The sequence below is a fragment of the Vicugna pacos genome, chromosome 4, assembly GCF_048564905.1.
Source record: "Vicugna pacos chromosome 4, VicPac4, whole genome shotgun sequence".
Taxonomy (NCBI): Eukaryota; Metazoa; Chordata; class Mammalia; order Artiodactyla; family Camelidae; genus Vicugna; species Vicugna pacos.
The window spans coordinates 46,703,013-46,725,238 of NC_132990.1; the positions used below are offsets into that span (position 1 = coordinate 46,703,013).

At 34.4% G+C, this 22,226-nt stretch overlaps 1 long non-coding RNA gene across 1 annotated transcript in view; it reads left to right on the forward strand.

The window, feature by feature from the left end:
* The window catches only part of LOC140696067 (uncharacterized), a 527,390-nt gene that overhangs the window by 187,165 nt on the left and 317,999 nt on the right, over positions 1-22,226 (forward strand). The window contains exon 3 of the long non-coding RNA XR_012072059.1: positions 21,320-21,444. This is a non-coding gene — a long non-coding RNA (uncharacterized lncRNA). The remainder of the gene's footprint in view (positions 1-21,319; positions 21,445-22,226) is intronic.

Below are 22,226 nucleotides of genomic sequence, written 5' to 3' on the forward strand. Positions count from 1 at the left end.
ATTTTTTTTTGAAAAATACCTTTCCTTCCAGGATCATAGAGAAAAATACATTAATGATTATAAAATCACTTTCAAACTATCATTTTATCATTCAATGGTAAGTTATTATTACAATATGAAGAAAGCACTGGAGGAAATTGATTACTGTTGATTCCCTCATCTACAACAGATAGGACAGAGATGAGACTGCTAATGTGTTGGCAGAAATCCACACCTTTCACAATTTTAGCCAGCTCAAAAAACCAGACCTATGGAAAAGGAAGCCCAGAGGAACCCATGAGATTAATGATCCTTGTGAAATGGCCCACCCTATGCTTTCAGACTCCTAGCATTTTATATGTGTGAGTGCACGCCTGCATGCACTCCCACACATCACACAGATGCATAGTCCATTTAAAATCTCATCCTTCACGCTCAGTCTTATTATTAATGCTACTTGCAATCTCCATGGATGCAACTTAAATGTTAGATATGTACCTAGAATATCAACATTTTCTTTCCTTTTTTGCCTCTGCAAAAAAAAAAAGTCTCTATTTGACCCAGCTCCCCTAGTACACACACAGATACACACACAACTACAACATACACAGTATAGCACACACACAAAATACAAATAAATTCATACAGAACACTTAATGCACACAACACACAAATACATGTAACACACAAATATGTGTAACACACATAGTCAACACATAGTCAGTGATTATACTATACATGCGAAATACATGGCTACCACATAGACAAATGCATAACACAAAATACACACACAGATAATATACTATGTACCATATATAAAATACATATAATATACACAAAGCCATAGACATTACCCAGAAAGAAATAACCACTAGGCATAGAAGACTTCTCAGTAGCAACAACAGAATTGAAATAACAGTGGAATAATATGTTAAAAGGATGAGAGGTAATAACTGAAACTAAAATTATGAACACAACAAAACTGTCTTTTAGGACTGAGAAAATAATAGATATTTTTCTGAGAAACTATAGTAGTTTACTATGAACAAATCTTTTCTAAAGGAACTTCAAAGGATGTACTTCAGGGTGAATAATAATGACATAAGAAAAAGTTTCAGACGTAGTAAGGGATAACATTGCAAAGAAATTGGTAAACACATAGTTAAAGGTAAATATTTTCAATATTTTTAAGATTAAAAAGAGAAGTATTGGACAAAATATTGGACTATGTAGATAGATAGTATATTCAAAAGTACTACAATTCTTTTGGAGATACATTAAATCAATATATTTATTTACTTTTGAATCCATTGAGATATATGTGTGTGTGTGTATATATATATATATATATATATATATATATATATATACATACATATTTATAATGTATAAATTTCAAGGGTAAAGGAACAAATTAGAAACAGATCATTTGATTTCTAATCCAGTGGAAGGAACACATGGGGAAACAAATCAAAAAAATAATTAATTCCCCCAAAATAGGTGAAAACCAAAAACATGGGAAAAATTGACAAATGGAAAGTATAACACACGATACTAAAAGCAAGTTTTATCATATCAGTAACCCTAATAAGTGTGAGTGGAACAAAATCACTAGTTAGAAGAGATTGTCCCACTGGAAAACAAGAGCTATATCTGAAACATAATAATATGGAACAGGTGAAAGTAAAAGGATACCAGCTTAAAATAAAGGAGAACATACAAAAAAGTTGTGATAGTTATATTTCTTTCATTTTAATGTATTTAAAGACACATTGCATGAAGACAAAGGGGCTCTCCACATAGTACTGAATTCACTTTCCAGGAGAATAAGATAAGTCTCAATGTCTTGAAACTAATAATACAGCTTAAAAATATAGAAATAAAAAATCTTACAGGAAGACGGGGAGAAAAATCTGTCATCATTTTTGGAAAAGTTTAACAAAACTTTCTCAAATCTTCATAGGTCAAATAGACAGAAACAAGTAAAGATGTGGAAGAGATGAGCAACATAAGTACCAAGCTTCATTTAATAGCCATCTATAGAACCCTGCACCTAGCAGGATTATGTGTGAGTTTTCTTTTTTCTCAATCACATGTAGAACTTTTATCAGCTTTGACTATGTATTAGCCATAGATAAGTCTCCAAAGAATAGAATCGTGTTCTGTGATCATAGTGTAATTAAGTTGGAAATCTATAAGAAAAAGATAAAATTAAAAAAAAATTTGAAATTGTAAAACATCTATAAATAATGTAGGAGACAAAAGCAATCATATTGAAACATTTTAAGTACTTCTAACTGAATTATACAAAAATTGTATTCAAAACTTGTAGGATGTAAGTGAAGAGAAACTTGGAAACATATAGTGTCAAATGCCTATATTTGTAGAGAAGAATGGCTACAAATTAATAAGATTAGCATCTAATTAAGACATCTAAAAGAATAACAACACAATTTTAGATGAATGTAACTATCAACATCTTTGTTTTTCCCTTCATAAAATCATACACGAGGAACAAAGGGAATTCCAATCCTATTCTTACACACACACACACACACACAAAAAAAAAATTAAGACATTTTGTTAAAAAGTAGGAAACATAATTCATACAATAAAAACCATATAAAAGCTGAAATTGTGCAGAAACCACATAGGGGAAGTAAAGAGAAATAGCATATTCAGTGAAGTTCCAGTGGCAAAAGTATCAACAAAAAATATAATTCGAGAAGGTAAGGAGCCTCTTTGTAAAGCAAAATCTTTCCCTGACCATTTTTTTTTCCCAAAAATGGGGATAGGAAATGTCCTGATTACAGCTCAGGGGCAGAGGACTGAATAGTTTATATCCAAAAAACTTAGGAAATAAGGCTATGCAAATTGTCATACAAAGTGGCCAAATGTGGGGGAAGCAATCTATGCAAAAAAGGTAGTGAGTTGTGGAAGGCAACCTTGGCCTCTTCCCACTCCTTACAGTGAAATCTAACTCACTCAATGACAAGTAAGAAAAGGGTATTGGCACATTGTCAAGAAAAAGATACTATAAGGCAAAAATAAGCATATAAATAAAATGGAAAAATACAGTATCTATCATCTGCCTACAGTACAACTAGAAAAAATATTACCAAGGAGGCTATAGAAATTGTGATTAAACCATTCCGTGTTAAATCACAGGAAGGTGAAATGTATAAACTAAAGCAAAAATTAGTGATACAATAAAAGATGAAACACAAACTGGCAGAACTCAGGAAAGAAGGAAAAGGAACAGTTAGGTAGGTAAATTTGATGGTAGGAAGCATTGTACCAGTTGCATCTCTTAGTAAAAATAATATATTTGAGTACAGAAAGTAAAGTATGAAATAAGTCATCTTGGAGATGAGGAGAGTGATCAGTACAGGACAATCAGCACTTATTTGCATAGTTTTTACCGATCAGTCCCTATTACACCCATGGAGCAGGCCAAGAGTTAAGTTTAACAGGGTTGGTCTTTTCTAGGCAAAGATGAAGGAAGTAGAAAAGGGAAAAGATAGAAAAATGTATGTAAGGTAATGAGTACTATACTGCCTGGAAGGAGAGTAATGAAGGACTGGTTCAGTACATTTTGAAAAGTCTGATGAACATAGTTGTAGGTACGTCCTGGAGTTAGAAGCAAGGAAGGAATGGAGAGGAGTATTTATTGCCTAATTTTATATAAGCAGATTCTCTTTCTTTTTTTTTCAGCTATAGCACTTATTTTGCTTTTGTTTGTTTGTTTTATTTTTTTTAATTGAAGTATAGTCAGTTACAATGTGTCAATTTCTGGTATACAGCATAATGTCGCAATCATACATATATATATGTATATATAATGTTTTCATATTCTTTATCATTAAAGGTTATTACAGGATACTGGATACAGTTCCTTATGCTATACAGAAAAAAATTGTTTTTTTAATCTATTTTTATATTTAATAGTTAATATTTGCAAATCTCGGACTCCCGAACTTATCCTTTCCCACTCCCTTTCCCCCAGTAACCATAGATTGTTTACTATATTCGCAAGTCTGCTTCTGTTTTATAGGTGAGTTCATTAGTGTCTTCTTCTTTTTTTTTTTTCAGATTCCACATATGAGTGATGTCATATGGTATATTTCTTTCTCTTTCTGGCTTACTACAAGCAGATTTTCTACCCTGTTATTGAGTCTTGGCCAGAAGCTATTAGCTTAGATAGGATCAAAACTTTTAAAGTGAGGTTAATAGTTACTACCATGTTGTCTCAGACTTTTAACAAGGAAAGAGAGCTGACTGTGTGTGGGAGGACTGGAAAATGACCTTTGCAGATAAATATGATTTGGAATAAGGATACAAGGCTTGTAGTAAGATTGAACACATATTAGCAAAGCTTAATGTATTAAAAATGTTTCCAGTAAGAGAGTGTGGAGAAAAGGGAACCCTCCAGTATTGCTGGTGGGAACGTAATTTGGTACAGCCTCTATGGAAGACAGTATGTCAAGTTCTTAAAAAACTAAAAATATAGTTATCATATGACCCAGCAATCCCACTCCTGGGCATATATCTGGAGAAAACTCCAATTCGAAAAGATACATGCACCCCAATGTTCTTAGCAGCACTATTTACAATAGCCAAGACATGGAAGCAACCTAAATGTCTATCAACAGATGATTGGATAAAGAAGATGTTACAATAGAATACTACTCAGCCATAAAAAAGAATGAAATAGTGCCATTTGCAGCAACGTGGATGGACCTAGAGATTATCATACTAAGTGAAGTAAGTTAGACAAAGACAAATATAATATATCACTTATATGTGGAATCCAAAATATGAGACAAATGAACTTATTTACAAAACAGAAACAGACTCACAGGCATAGAAAACAAACTTATGGTTACCAAAAGGGAATGGGTGTGGGGAGGGCTAAATTAGGAGTTTAGAATTAGCAGATACAAGCTGCTATATATAAAATAGATAAACATTAAGGTCGTATGATATATCACAGGGAACTATATTCAATATCTTGTAATAACCTATAATGAAAAACAATATGAAAAATAATATGTATATACATATATATGACTGAATCAATATACTGTACACCATAAACTAACACAGCATTGTAAATCAACTATACTTCAATTTAAAAAAAAGAAAAATGTTTCCAGTATGGATGGAGGTTCTATAGGCTTAAGCAACTACTACAAGCACAGAATTTCATCAATGTTCTAAAATTAATGACTCTGAGAAATCAGTGGAGACACTTTCTCTGTGTTAGAGTCACATGGAATGCTTCCCAAGACTACTCACTTTGAAATCCTAGCAGAATACTTTTAAATTGTTGTATATTGTTTAATACAAATAAAGTTACGTTAAGAAGCATAAAAAATTAAGACTTATGATCCTACCTCCAACTTATGAAATAGACTTTACTAGTAAAATTGAAGCTACCTCTATAGCCTGCCCTGAAATATGACCATTATTCTGTACTTTGTGTTTACTGTTTCCTCCATTTGAAAATATAGTTTTTCACTTGATTGTATCTTTACCGTATATTATTTGTTTACCTTCATTTGAGTGGTTATACCATGTGCATTTTTCTGTTGCTTGCTTCTTTTGCTCAGCATTTTGTTTGTGAGATTATTTCATTACACTGAATTCATATATGCTCGCTGCTGTATAATGTTGCATAATAATGTCGAACATTTACTTTCTTCCTATTATAATGGATGAATTGTCTTGCTTCTAAGAGCCATCTCCTGTTTCTTCTCTATTACTCAAGGACTTTGCTTCTACAATTATCCTGTCTTTTTGCCTTCATCACTATTTTTTTCTCTACTAAGCATTTCCATCAACTTACAAACATGCATAAATATCTGTCTTTAAAAAAATCATAGCTCAAGTTCCCCTCCAGCTATTATCCCATGACTCTGCTCCTCTTTTGGCAAAACTGCTGAAAAGACATGTCTAACTACATTATCTCCACTTTATCTCCTGCTCTCTCCTAAGCCACTCCAATCAGGCCTTTGTCCTTATTACCCCATCAATCAAGGTTTTCACTATTCTAAACAGGATTTTCATTTTTTCTGATGCCAGTGATCAATTATTTGTTCCCATCTTTTCAATCTATTATCAGCATTAGGCACAGTTAGTGACTCCCATCCCTACCCCTTCTTCAGAGCAGTTCTGACTGCTTCAATGCATTCCAGACTTTTCTATCCTAGCTGTTCTTCACAGTCCTCTCCTGGATGTTTAGGAAGCATATTAAAATTAACATGACCACAGCATAAGTCTTGATTTTCACCATTAAGCCTTCCTTCTCCACCTTTAGTATTCCTTATCTTAGAAAAGAGCATCACTGTTCAACTATTTGCTCATGCCAAAAATCTAAGATTATGTTGTACTCTATTCTTTTGTTCATTTTCCACATCTAATACCTTCAAAGTATTGTCAGATTCTGATTTCCTCCTCCCCCTGCATCAGCCACCTTGCCCAAGCCACCATTGCAAGGTCTCCGACCTGGCCTGCATTTCATCTTGGCACTCCGCAGTCAAGTCTTCACAAACCAAGTGAACTTGGTTCTGGTGATCAGGTTCTGTTTCTTCTGTGCTCAGCAAGAAAAAATGCTAGACTCCTTAGCAGGGCCTACAAGGATTTATGTAACTGGCTCCCTACATATCTCTTCAACCTCTTCTCTGGGCCCATCTCCTTCCTTATTGCACTGTAGACACATGGTTTTCTTGTCTTCCACAAACACACCAAGGTTATTCCCACATGCTGGTTTTTTTCCCCCTCTGGAACACTCTTCCAAAGAACTTTACATGGCCCACCCCTTACCTCTTTCACATATGCTCAAATGTCACATCTTCAGAGAGACTTTCTCTGCTTACTCTATCTAAAAATCTACCCTCTGTCACATTTGATTCCCTTACATCTTTCCTCATAGAATGTATTTACTACATAACACTATTACTACTATATTACATTTTTACTAGTTTATTATCTACCTCTCTAACCAGCATGTAAATGCTGTGAAAGCAGGAACTTTTATTGTTCTCCACTGAATACCCACAACCTAGAACCTGGTGGAAACATAGGCTCTTCCACATTAGTTCATTTATTTTAGTAAGCCTCATTACCATCTTATTATAATTAATAAGGTCATTCAGAGTTAGCATATTCCAGGCGGTAAGAGTTTAAGCTATATGTATTCAGTTTTATTCCTGAATCTTTTTGGTCAGTCCGTCTTCTAGTGACACACTGGTCATTGTGTATGTGCACTTGAAAGATCCATTCTTACAATTCAGCTTATAGGTCATACCTTTTCAGGAACTCTTTTACTTACTCAAAATTTCCAATGTTCACTCATATATAATATATGCACACACACAAATGTACACTTTAAATAAAATTACATGCTTAGAACAATTAAGGCAGGAATATATATATCTACTCCTACATCAGAGGTAATAGCTAATTAGCTAATAGCTAATATGTATTGTGCATTTAGTATGTATTGAGCACTCAGTGTGTGCCAGGCATTATTATAAGCACTTTATCTATGATTATTTATTTAATCTTCACTAAAATCCATGAGGTCCTATTATCTATATTTACTACTAAGGAGACTGAGGCTGGAGAAGTGAAGAAACTTGCCCAAAGTTTTAAGATCTATATTATGACCTTTTGTGTCTATAAATGGTGTGACATAAGCATCTGCAGCTTTCATCCAGGATACAGGGCAACAAATGTGCCAGTTTTCAAGGACAAGTAAATTCATTAAAAATGTGTTCATCCAGATCCTTCTGAGCTGCACTTCTCTCTATGACACTCTCCCACCTCCGTCCCCACCCCTCTTCAAACTCCTTGTGTGGAACTCTCAAGGCTCTGTCTCTTCATGATAAATCCTTTATCAATCCAACATTTTTTTTTTACCTTTCCCTTATGGAATGTATGAGACTCCTCTTTCATGTCCTTAACTAGAACATCAGTGAGATCCTCTGTTCCACTCTGTGCATTATTTTCACACCCTTCTTGGAGAAGCCTTTACCACTGCCAAGCAGTGTGACCTCGAGCAATTTATTTAACTTCTCAGGGATGTTTCCTTAACACTGTGAAAGAAAGAGTGGATTAGATGAACTGATAAAGCACCATAACCTTAAGGCTCTTATTTTTTTATTTTGATAATATATAAAACATATAGAAAAGTTGTAATAATAATGTGAAGAAATCTCAGATACCAATATTCATTACCCCAAATCTTTAATATTAGCATTTTACTACATTTGCTTTATATCTATCTATATTTTTTCTAAAATTTTTAAAGAGTAGGTTATAGACATGATGCCCTTTTACTCATTAAGTAACAAGAATTTCTTTCACATTATCACAGCATAATTATAAATACCAGGAAATTAGCACAGATATAAAACTATTATGTATTCTTTAGTCACTTCAAGGATCTTTTTATTTTAAATCAAGTGATTGAAAGTTGATTGTTTCTTCTATTGTGCTCCCAACAGGGATGATTTTTAAACCTCCCAGCCTCTCAACAAGACCTTAATATCATCCCTCTTTTCTGTGAATTTTATTTCATAGTGATATTCCCTATAACCATCTGGGTTCTTGGTTACAAGTCACTCAAACTATTTTTGCCTATCTTCAGTAAAATATCAAAGTAAAAAGGGGAGTGTAAGAAATATCTTAGGCCCCATAGGATCAGTAAAAGACCAGAGAACCAAAACGTAAGAATATGCAGGAAACAAGGATAGCTACCCAGACAGAACCACAGCTAGCTTCTTACCACAAGTGCATCTGCTGAGATGTGGTCTTTGGAACCACTGTTCTCATTAACGTCACTGTCACCACTGTCATCAGCATCACTGCTCTGGCAATGATTTGACCACCCACCATCCCATGTCTTTGCATCACACACCCAGGATTCTAGTTCTCAGTTTCATTGTTCATGTTTAGGCTATGTGTTCATTTTCTGGCTTTAATTGTTAGGGAAGAGGCCATAGTGGAAGATTGGTCTGACCAATACCTATCTCCAAAGACCATACATGAAGTAGCAGAGTGCCAGCTTCCTATAACCTAGTTAGTTGCCTTATAGGGTATTCCAGGAAGGGAGAAGTTGAGGAATGGTGTGCCTATAGATTCATTAACAAGAAAAAATGTACAGCTCAAATTAAATTGGACATGTGAATATTTTCTACCTAGATTTTCGAGACTTAAGTAAAATCCAAATATGATCACAGATAACATCTACCCCAAAAATCATAAATGCAAATGCTCATGGCAATCAAATATTTATCTCAAAAGAATAATCCATTTGCTTAGAGAGGAAATTTACTTCAGAAAAGAGGTTTGCTTGTGCAGATAGTTTTAATATATATGAGCAGCATTGCCTCCCCTATAGTTACCCCTCTAGCACAAGAAAAGTAAAATGGACTCACTGAAGATTTATTACAGTTGAGTTTAAATGTACAAATGAAACATCTGACCCAGTCAGCAATGATGTCCATTAGTTGATTTATGTAATATTTCAGGGGAGTAATATCTTGAACATTAAATAAATAAATTGAAAAGATTTCATGAAACCATGAATTCTAAAGAACCCGACCAACCTCTCGTGGCCTCTTTGAACCAAAAGACCACATATAAAAAAATTAATGGGACAAAGAAATTGGAAAGGAAGGGAAATTACTACATGTAACCACAACTGGGGACAGATTGTATCACAAGATTATTAGAATTTGGAAGAAAACATTATTATTTTTAAAATTGAATTGGATTATTTATTACAGTTCTAAAAAGTATTGAACATGAGGAAGATTCCTAGCAAACATTAGATTATACTAGGAAATAATGTATATGAGGAGTGTCTCAGAGATAAATCTCTATATACACATTACAAATATTAAATTTTTCTTCTTGTAGCTCCAATCTGATAAGAATTGCTCTTATATTTTATAAATAGCAAGTACCGTAATGCTACTTCCTTACCTTTGTAGATAGGTGCAGTAATGTTTTTCAGAACTGACAATAGTGGCAGCACTTCCTGAATCTGGCCAAGTTGGTGACCATTGTGAGGGAATTTGAATACCAGAACAGAAGAACTCTCCTGTGGGCAAGTGTGGCTTCTGTATTTAGTTGTAGGGTTTCAGCTAATTAACTCCTTCCACCCCTGTTTTGCCTGTCAAAATCTTGTTCAGCCAAAGTTTCGTTTCCTCTAGGAAGCCTCTCCGAATGCCCTAAGTGGATTTTTTCTACACATGCCCCAGGCTTCCCTTGTACTTTTTGATATAAATGTATCATGGTGGTATGTATCATGGTATAAATCATGGTGGTTTTGTTTTGTCCTACACGAATAGAGCATTATGGGTATCTATGTTCTCTATAGATAATAATTTCTTGGAAGGCAAATACTGCATACACACACACACACACACACATACATACGAGGAGAGAGAGAGAAATAGCAGGCTCCATCTTCATGTAAAGTCTGCACGTTCTTTAAATTGTAATAGAAATGCATGTTTTTTCCACTCTTGCCCTTCTCACCAGAAAAAACCCAAATTGCCTCACAGGTCATAGTAACTATGTAATCCTGATCTAAGCTTCTTATGCTTTAAGATATACTATGGTCCACAAGGATCCAAGAAGCCAAACAGATTTACTTCCTGCCATTCCTTGGATATTAGTGATATAAATTGCACCTCTGCTCCTTGTATCCTGGGTGTGTGGAAAATGCAATCTAATATGAAAACCTGGGCACAGTTTTACAACACTGCAGAAGCAAGTCTAGTTTCCTGAGAGTATTGAATAAAGAAGAGGGAGAGAATTTAAACTGGTGTCGGAGAGTCTTGTAAAATGAGAGGTCTTTTAAATGAGAATGGGACAAGTTCATTAAAACAAAACCACTTCAAGCCACATGGCTCCAAACACTGCAGAATGAATATATATCTGGATAGAAAATCCAGATGGTTTCCGAAGCTTTTGTCTTAGATTTCTGTTTTTAGGCCCTAAAGAAATGTAAAGTCTTTTATAATACTCAGACCAAATAAAACCACTCTGGGCATCATTTTGTACTTAGAATTCATGGCAGAAAAAGAATACAATAAGTGTATCCTGCTTATTTGCTAAGAAGCACAACTAGCATCGCCCAATTACCTAAACACTTAATTGAAGACAATTAAGTTTTTAGTTAAAAGAGGAGAAAGTTATTTCCCTCTTTAATACTGTTAGATGTTTTTTATAAGTGTGACTAATTGGAAAATTTTAACACTGAAAGTATCCTATGAATTTTTGGTAGTAATTATGGTGTGAAGGTCTGACCTTTTCAGCATTCTTATATGCTGTGCCTTGAGATCCTTGAAGGTTAATGCTGTACATCACTGGTCTCATAAAGCATTGCTGGAAGATTTGAGGGCAGAATTTGTGCACGGGTATTTCTCATTCTTGTAGGTTTAAAGGCTTTGAGTGAGTTTTCCTTCTGATGCTGGTCTCAACTGATTATGTCTACTGGCAAGCGAAGCAAAAATATGTTATTCACATACTTTTCTGGAGGCGGACCCCAGGAGATGCTGGTCCTACTTGGACCAGTCTTTCTCTTCCTTCCAGTGTTGTTGCTCTGATATATTGGGAACCGTGCCTAGGGGCTACCCTTCCAGTGTCTTATTCCTGCCCCCTGCCTATTGGATGTATGTGATAAAACTGGTGGTCTGGAAACATTTGGAGTAAAGCTTTGTGTCTACTCAGCCAAGCTGTTTTATGCCATTCTAATGTGAAAGCAAGCTTAAGTTTGCATTTTGTTTTGTAAATGTAATAATTCTGTAAATCCAAAGCTGGAAGTACTCCTAGGTTTAGACAGAGAACAAAGCTGGACATATGCATCTAATTAAGCTAAAATTCTACCCACAATTTAAGCCTGGAATTTATTCTTTTTTTAGATGAGCAGGGGGAAATTTTTGTCAGTATTTTGAACCCTCAGTAAGGCAAAATTTACATCAAATGTTTAGAAGATAAATAACCTTAAGTATAATTTTGCACATAAACATTGTTATAAGGGCAATAATATTTATGGGAAGGGGGTGTGGAAAAATTCAAGATGTGTATTTTTTCACCATGTTAAATTTTAAAACTATATAAGTAAGTTTTATAAAGAATACTAAAGACTAGATTCCTCTTTCATTGATTTAACTTCAAAATTGGGTGAGGTTGAGTACAACTACATTTAAGAGGCATTTCACATTAATTTGGTGCTTTGTCTTTCAGTTTACTGAGGAGTCAATTCAGTTTCACAAATCATGGAGGCAGATTAAGCTCAATGAGTTCATGCTGACCTAACAGTCAAGGCTTTTGAGTTTCACCTGTAACTAGTTTCTGTACTTCTTATTGTGGTCATAGTATGTTCAGCTGGGAAGGAGCCGTATCTGAATGTAGTGAAGATTTTATTTTTCTTTTAAGATAGAGTACTTTAACCACCAAGTATGTGCCCACTGAATTGCTTTGAGGTTTGTTCTTTATATACTATATGGAACTGTGGGGAAAGGAGTTTCTATTGACTTGAGCTAGCAAAACTGATATTTTAATTCAAATAGAGCAATCACCTGGGAAACTGGCAAATTTGGACCACAGCCCTTACCCCAGCCTTGTTTTCTTTCTTCTCTCTCCCTCACTATAAATTAACAAATAATTGACATCCACTTAAAGCTTGCTGCCTTTTTAATTGAAAGCAGTGTGTAACCCTATTTCAGTTATGTATTTGAAAATAGAGGAATAGTTTAGTTTTTTTAAAATGAGGAGGATTTGGAAGAGGCCTTTACATCTGTAACACTAAGTTAATTAAACCTCAAATTGTTATGTAAAACATTTTCTCAAATTGCCTTCACAAAACGGCAGGTTTATTTTAACAAGTGTTTAATTGTAAATAACAACACCAAAACAACCACTACAGTGTTTTATGTTGTTTTATATTTTATGGTGCTTAGGGAAAAAAAACATTAAAGTAACTTTGCAAAAAACATGATGAATCTATACCAGGAGGATGAAATTACAGAACTTGAAACATACGGGCTTGTTAAACTCTTTCTCCTTAACTCACTCATCACTCAGGAAGCTGCCTTGATCGCAATCTAAAATTGACCATTTCAGGAAAAGCAAACCTCAGCCTTCTCCAGAGGGTCCAATCTGGGTTGTGGTTGCTATTTTACTACCAGTAATTTTAAATCTTCTTGGAAACATTACCTTTCTAATTTACTGTAAATTTTGATGGATCTGTGAAACCACACTTGAGCTGTTGGTAAACAAGATAGCTAAGTCAAGTATGGATTGAGAGGAATACAAGCAATACTAAATAAAACTAAAAAAACCTGTAGGGTGAACCTGGAAATCATCTGGCTTCACATTTTTTCATGAATTGCAATCCATCAGAAAGTCAATCTAGGCTTTGTTTTGTATTTTGTTTCATGTTTATCTATGGACCCTTCAGCAAGTTATAATAGGACCTAATGCTACCAGAAAGTCATAAATAGTGACACCTTAAGAGAAAATAAGATCTCATATTCACCCCTCAGAAATGCAGGAACCCTGGGGAGCTGTTCAGAGAGACCAAGTAGGCAAAGTGGAAGCATTTGTCAAAGTATGTTTCTTCTTAAATAAGGATCAGTCTCATGATCTCCTGTAAGAAGTTGGAACACTGATTATTCTCTAGGGCTGTTCTGACTTTACAAAGCAAACTGCCCATATTAGGGCAGTTCTTGGTCATTAAAAATGAACTAAGTCTCATCACTGTGACTGGGAAGGACCAGCTGAGTTTCCCGTGATTGGCTTTATAATGGAAAGTCTAAGTTTAAGAGGGCTCAAAAATCTCAACAGGTGTTTGTTAAGCATATATTGAGAGACATTCAATAAGCTTGGAAAATATGGAGATGTTATTGGACAGTATAGCAGCCATTATCACTGATTTTTTTTTCCACATAGGGGAACAACACTAGAATATGTTTTATTAAAATATAGAAAAAACAAATAATAACAAAAAAGAAATAGATCCTTCTTGACTATAGAACTTTAACAGAGGAGGTTTTTAAAAAATCCCTTTTCAATATATAGTTAGCAATTAGTTATAGAGACTTCTAGTTAAAAGTGGAAAATGGAATACATGCATTTAATTTCACTCCTTCCTAACTTTCCACTGTCAGTGGTAAAGATATATATCTTTAAAACTATAAACTCACGATGATAAAGTAAAAAGAGAAGAGGCATGTTTAAAGATAAAATTCAGATAGATAAGTGGTGTAATGTAGCTGATCGGAGAAAATGAAATCCTAAACTGTCAATGGGGAAGGGGAAAATCTGATTTATACCAAAAAATCTCTAGTATTCTCAGAAATTTGTAATGCCAGGTAATTCTGGATTTGGGAGGTGAAGGTGGAGCTGCAAAAAAAAGGAGGATTAGTTGAAAGACTATTTAAGGTAAATAAGCCCCAAGACTCTCTTCCCCAATGTGAGCAAAGGACTAGAGGCTTTTTCTCTGGAGAAGTAAAACAGAAGGTCTCTGCACTGGAACACACCAGACATAGTTGGGGGTAATGTTTTATACTAAACAAGAGGATTAAGTAAATGTTATGAGCTTTGGGATTTGTTTAACAAAATGACTTAACTTTACCATTCTGCAGTGAAATCCATAGTCAATGAGCCTTTACCCATGAACACAGAACTTCCAATCAGCTTCTTATGCCCTTTTCTTTAATAGGAGCAGACTGTAAAAGATAACCAAACATTTGAGGAAAATATCTGATATAAATGGCAATAATCAGAACAAGTAGACTAAAGCAGCAAAGAGAAAACAATATGCAGGGAGAATGAAATTAAAACCAACAATGAAGTTTATTAATATTGCTTATTATAGACAGAAGATTAAAATTATAGAAGATGAAATACTATATTTTAAGGAAAATTCAGAGGACAAAAAACATTTGGAGACTTAAAATGGCAGAAATAAAAAGAGCAAAAATAATTAGAAGGACAAAGTGAAGAATTTTCTAGAAAACAGAGAAAAAGCAGATAAGAAATGAAAGAATGAGAGAAAGGGAAAGACGACCAACCTACAAGTTCCAATAGCTGAGTAACAGAAATTCCAGAAGAGAGAGTAGAGACAATGAAATGCAGAAAATCATTAAACAAATTATTCAATATTGTTTTCCTAGAACTTAAGTCATGAGTTTCCAGAAAGAATGGACACATAGTGCCTTGAAAATAGGTGAAAATGGTACCATACCAAGGCCACTGTATCACTGTAAAATTTTAGAATATGTTGGATAAAAAGAAGAGTCAAGTGAATTCCAGAGATAAACAAGCAAAAACAGATACACAATAATCAAGAATCAGACTGACTTCAGACCTCTTAACCTAACATTGGATGGTAGAAGATAATAAAACAATACTTTTAAAATTCTGAGGAAAAGTGACTTCTGATTTAGCATTCTGTACCTAGCAAGTTAGCAGTTAAATGTAGAGGTAGAATAAATTCATTTCATGACAGATACAATCTCAAAAATTTACCTTCCAAAAATTATTGAAGTTATGGAATTATGTGCTTGACAAAAACAAGTGAGTAAACCCAAAACAATAAACACATGAAATCCAGAAGACGTAAGAGATGGGCAAATACAGTCCCCTGAGAAAGGATGAAATAAAACTCCTAAAAGGCTAGCTATACAGAAGGTCTAGAGAGCAACCAGTGCAGACTGGAGCTGATCAGAGGCTCTTTAAGAGATTTATTTAAGCAGGTGATATTGATCAAACACCTAACAAGTTTGAACATATGAGAATTTTTCAACCAGAGGAGAGTCTGGGTGTATTAATGGTAAGTGTTTATAAACCTAAGAAAATGAAAAAAAGTTATTATATTCAGGAAAAAGAAATAACAACAACAGCAAAAATTAGGAATTTAGATGTGAAAAATGTAAAAGTAATTATACCACGTGGCTCAACTGTGCATAGCAGTTGCAAAGTCATAATAATGTAAGCACTGGGTCAAAGTTATGACTTGATTTTATTGTGATGAATGGGGCTGAGGACTTGTACACATGTGTCAAGGCTATGGGCTGAAATAAAGCTGCCTCAAAAGTATTGTCAGTAAATCAAGGCAAAACAGAAAAAACTGTAGTAGTATAATATGTTAATTATTTTAAAATATGAAGAGAAGTGTCAAAAGAATAAGCTAAAAATTTTAAAATGTTTCTGGTGAGTGGGAATTTAGGGGAAGGGGGTTGGCTGGAGGTCTGTTTTTCCATATATGTTTTAGCATGTAATTAACTACTTGATTCCAACCATGTGTGCATACAACTTAAATATATTATATCAAAGAATTTACCAACAATTTTGCTAATGACAGATTCATCATGAACTGTTCCAAATTTGCTTTAAAATCTACCATGATTTGCCTTAAAAGTTGCAGTAGTTTTAATAATAAATTTTTCATCAATACTAATGTTATAATGTTACTTGGTTAATAAAGTTATTCTCCTTTTTTGCAGGAAAATATTTTTATCTATTTATAACTGAAATTGCTAATAGATAATCGTGATCATCTAGGCTTGTTATTAAAAACTAGAAATAACAGCATTATTATATGAAAATAAATGCCATAAATCATCACACAATCTGAAGCCACAAATACAGATCCATTTATTCACATTTTAGATATAATCAGATATATCATACCTTGAAGATTTAGAGTTCAAGAATTCTAATTTCTTCTTTATAAACAAGGCTACATATATGTTGTATAAACAATGAGTGTCTGTGAAAAACAACTAAAATCTGTCAGACACTGTGATAAGGCTTTAGATGAGAAACTAAAGCTTTAAGTAGCTCAAGACATCCAAATGCACCACACTAATCAGTAGCCATGCCAAGATACAGCTGTTCCTCCAGAGATAGAGTCTTTATGGCACTAAGAAGTCAAACTTCTCATTACCCCCTTCTTCTGGAACCTTGCCCTTAATGTCAGTTAACTGTGACAATATTATTTTGAACACAGTCCCTTTAGGTAAATGGTCACAGTCTTGCCTACCTAAATAAAGGCTTCCACCAAATTAATATAATTCTTATGTAATACAACATGGGTTTGAACTGTGCAGATCCACTTCTACTTGTATTTTTTTCAATGGTAAATACTACGTTACTATATGATGCCACACTGGCTGAATCCTTAGATGCAGAACCCTGGATATGGAGGAACCATGAAAATGGAGGACAGACTATAATTGTATAGGTAGATTTTTTACTGTGGAGAGGTTGGAACAATGCTCTTGCATTGCTCAAGGGGCAACTATACAATATAATTCATTTACATTGTCTTTCCTCTAAAACCCTAAGCCCTTCCAATATGGCTTTTTATACCAGTATGATTCTCATAACGTAGGTAGACACCAGTCTCATCTATATCTGGTATCTCATTTTTGTTATACTGTTTAACCCGGAGAGTGAAACTTTTAAAAGCTAAGTCTGAGGAATTGATAGGAATTTATGAATATAATAAAAGTGGCCTTAACCAAATCCAGTGATTTTTCTTTGTCCAGACACTCAACTTGATTGTTCCTATATTTTGATTCATTCATCCAACACATTTATTGAATGAATACAATGTGAAAAATGCTAGCCTAAGTACTAGTGATGGTCTGATTGGTAAGTTTCATTACTAAGAGAGGAGTGAAATAATTGTTTATTGAATTCCCTCTGTGTGCTATGCATCTTATATATGTTATCTAATTTAATCTGTATGAATGGCTGTAAGGTAGGTATCATTTGTTTTAAAAAGAAGAAAATGTTGGCTCCAAGATGTTGACTTCCCTAAAGTCACAGAGCTAGTAAGGGGAGAAAAAGGGATTTCTACCTAATAGTGTCTGATGTGCATTTTACTTATTGAATATTCAGTGCTAGGTTTTGTAATTATTAAAAGTTAAAGCTACAACAATGTGAATATACTTACTACTTAACCATTTAAAAGTTTTTAAATGGTTAAGATGGTAAAAAAAAATCAAATTATATGTTTATATATGTGCAGTATATTGTATATTAGTTACATTTCAATAAAGCTAAATATAGGAAATCATTGTTTTATTTTTATAGTCCCTGTAATTTAATTTAGTTCATGTGCCTTATATGTGGATAATTTAGGAACTATTTAGAAAACTATTAGATTATTTCAGAGGCAAATAACAAAGCACAGAACATCAGAAGTACAACATGATGATAATTTTGTCTCTTAATTGTTGTCTCTTACTTTGCAAATGAATAACTTAAAAATACTGAGAATTTAGCAATTATTTACCAAAAGATCTTAAGAAGATGTTAATCATCCATTAAAATGACATAGAAATTCTTGAAAGGATGTGGGCCATTAGGGATTGAAAGAATGAAAACAAAGAAGTGGATGGATGTTTTTTAACTGAGGATAGAATAAATTACTCTCTGGGGGAATGACATCACTTGGATAAGATTACCCAAATGATTAAAGGGTTGGAAAATGTCCCATTGGGAAAAGTCTAAACCATCTGAGATAGCTTAGTGTAAAGAATGGAAACTATGAGATTATACATTAGTGAATAGTTTTTGAGTTTAAAAGAGGGTATCATTTAGAGAATTTTTCTGCCTTAAAAAGTCTGGGCAAAGAATTAGCTGATGATATAGCAAAAAGAGTATTTGCTAAATATGATGGAGGTTATTAAAAACTGAATTAACTTACCAAGCAATGTTGCAGGCTGTCTTCAAAGGAAGTTGTTACAAACATACTTTTTTCAGCCATCTGGAATGGTTTCTATGTGATACTACAGAACACCATGTGATGCGAAATAAATCAGGGTTCCCCTTAAGTACCCTTCCAGCTTTCTAATTTAAGGCTCAATATGAACTTTCCACTTTGCTTCCTTTTGCAGAGCTCTGCACCTGATGAGTCGAGCAGTGCTGTGTAAGGTACCAGATTTAGATGTGACTGCCAGTGGTCCTCTGAGCCCTTGCTGCTCACAGTGTGATCCAAACGCAGCAGCATCTATATCAAATGGGAGCTAATATGCAGGGTGGCAGGCTCACTGCAGACCTCTTGAGTCAGAATCTGTCTTTTAAAAAGATCCCAGGTACTGCATATGTACACTGAAGTTTGAGAAGCATTGGTCCAGTCCATTCTTTCTATCCCCAGAATAAACTCTTTGCCTTTTTCCTGAGCAGGTTTCTTTCCAAATTGTCCCAAAAGGTAATATAGAAGGAAAAAAGTTCTCCCTTGATTCAAACGATTTTAGTGATGAATATGTATTGATTTTTATTGTCCAGTTTCTATTTTATTGAGAAAGTTATTCTCCAGAGAACCAAAAAAGGAGACTCAAAGTAGTCTTACTCAAAGGCATTAAAAAAAAAATCACTTGGCCACCAGACTTTCCACAATAAAATGGGACAATTATTTAACATTGTGAAGAAACTGAGGCTTGGTATAATAGTTTCTATTTCATAGAAATCTAAAGGCACTATTTGTCTCTCTTTCTCCTTTGTTTCTCTCCCAAACAACACCCTCCACCTTGTGCTTTCATGCACTCTCTCTCTCTCTCATTGCATGTTCTTTGTGTGCCTATGTGTGCACAGCTGTGTTTGAACAACTAAAAACTTTGGAAATTTTTGCTGTTTTAACTTCAGCATTCTGATTTTATTTAAATCAAGATGGAAAGCAAGCTCTTTAGTCTTGAAGCCCAATAGAAATTAAACCGAAAAAGTAAAGCTTTGTAAAATATGGTGCAAATCAACCACAAACATTTCAAAGGCCAGCACTATTAAGACAACATGGAAGTGTCTCTTAATTCCATAGCACAGGGAATTGTAGCCATTATCTTGTAATAACTTTTAAAGGAGTATAATCTGTAAAAATACTGAATCACTGAGCTGTACACCTGAAAATAATATAATATTGTAAATTGACTATACTTTAAAAAGACAACATGGGGAGAGAGTATAGCTCAGTGGTAGAGTGTGTGCTTAGCATGCACAAGGTCCTGGGTTCAATCCCCAGTACCTCCATTAAAATAAATAAATGAGTAAACATAATTACCTCCCCCTAAAAAATTAAAATTAAAAATTTTTAAAAGGCAACAGTGGAAGTGGGGGAAACAACTGGATGACATTATGGAGTACAATGAAAATCAACTGTATTAAGAGGGTAGGGAGTTTTACAAATATTATCCAGATTTTAAGCTTTTGTGAGGAAAACAAAAGATGTGTCTTGGTTTTAATTTTTCCATTCAGCCTTCCCAAATTTATTATGAAAATTTATTTTAATCATTTCTATTTCCCACCTCTTCTCCATATAGTCTATGTAAAAGAAAATTACTTTAGGTGACATTATGCTCTGCTCTCCCTCCCCCTTACTTGTCCCAGAGCCCTTGTAAAGAGAGAAGGATTAGACTGAAGGAAAATGAAATATTTGATGGTAAGCATCATTCTAAAGACAGCATGTAATGCAGTTTAAAATATGGAACATTCTCCCTAAATTAATTTAGAAGATGATTACCACTAGAGTGGCCAAGTTAACTCAAACTCCTTTAGGCCAATTTGTTTTCTCTGAATGAAGCATGAACTCTCTAGAATGGGAAGTTTGTTGTAATTTTAAAGTGTTTAAATTTTTTATTTAAATATCTAAGGCTTTACTGTAAGCCCTTCTGTTTCTACAAGTGACCTTTCTTTTTCTTCAGTTTATAAACTAACAGATAAGAAATACCTCCCATATTATGCTGTGCATTTGTCTTGTGCTTCTGCAGTAATTAGTGAGGTTTCTGGTTGAATTATGCTATTTAACATCTATTATTAACTATAACCACATCTATTGCCTCATAAGAATATCATTACAAAGGAAAGCTGTGCAAATGAGAAGCATTTCTTTGTAAACCCTAATAAGTGTACAATGTGTGTGTAAATATTTACTTTTCCGTAATTCTCTCACTGTTTAATTGTGACTCTGCATTCAGCCATTTTAATTAGGTTGAATTTCCAACCCTTTAACATTTAGATATTTAAGTTTAATGATCTGTTGATGAAGTTTTCTTGCTTTTAATATATACTACATGTTCAAGAAGCTCTGTCTGTGCATCACCAAAGCTTTAAACAGGAATTAGGTGAAAGGAAAGTTAGTGATGCAGTTAGAATCCATTCTGGGAGCACTGTGGCCACTGGAAATTTCAGTGACCTGCCAAAGTATTTCTTTAAAATTATTACACTACCTGTCAAAAATAGGAAATATACTAAACTTGACATCAGTACATTTATGAGGAGTTTGAATCACATTCCTTATCTTCCTTGTCTTTAGGTAGAAAAGAAACAGTTGAATTGGGGGCAAGAACTGGAGCTTCAGTCACCTGGCTGGGATAAAACAGAAACAAGTTAGTGGATAAGAAGAGTCCCTCTTTGAGCATTGGGAGCCCTGCCAGAGGAGTAAGTGTTCAGTTAAGTCTATGTGATTTCCCACTTCAGTGTCCAAGGAGTGCCCTGTGTTTAATGTTGGGGTGGGGACAGATATGGGTAGAGAATATCTACTCTAGACCTTGAGTATTCTGCTTCTTAGGAGTGGAAATAGAGGTGGTTTGAGGCTTTCTGAATTATTCTGCGGTGATGATGATGGTGATGGTGGTGGTAGTGGTGGTGGTGGTGGTATTGTGAAGAGGGTTAGGAGTCCAGGGTGGAGAGGATCTGATTTAGAGCAGAACATGTGCTTGCATCCTTGGTGAGCTGTAGCTGAGCCCTTTACCATCTTTTGAGATAACAGCAACAACAATAATAGCAATAGAATCTAACACATATGCATCACTTAATATGTATGTGTCGGGCACTCTTTTAAGCACTCTCCATATATTCACTCTCTTAATACCCATAACAAACTGATGAGATAAGTTTTATCATCATCAACATCACTGTCATCATCATCACTATCATCATCACCATCATAATCATCATCATCATGCCTGTTTTTCAGATCAGGGAAGAGGCACAGACTGGTTAAATAACTTGCCCAAGGTCACAGATTCCAGTCTTGGGTGCCTGGCTCCAGGGTCTGTGCTCATAAACACTGCTGTCTACTGTCTCCCTTGATGACCGTGTCAATGACTCATATTACTTATTGAGACATTACCATGTTCCACACCCTGCATTAAGGCTTTTTAATATATTTTCTCATTAAACCCTTATAATAACACTGTAAGGTGGGTATGGTTTTGTTT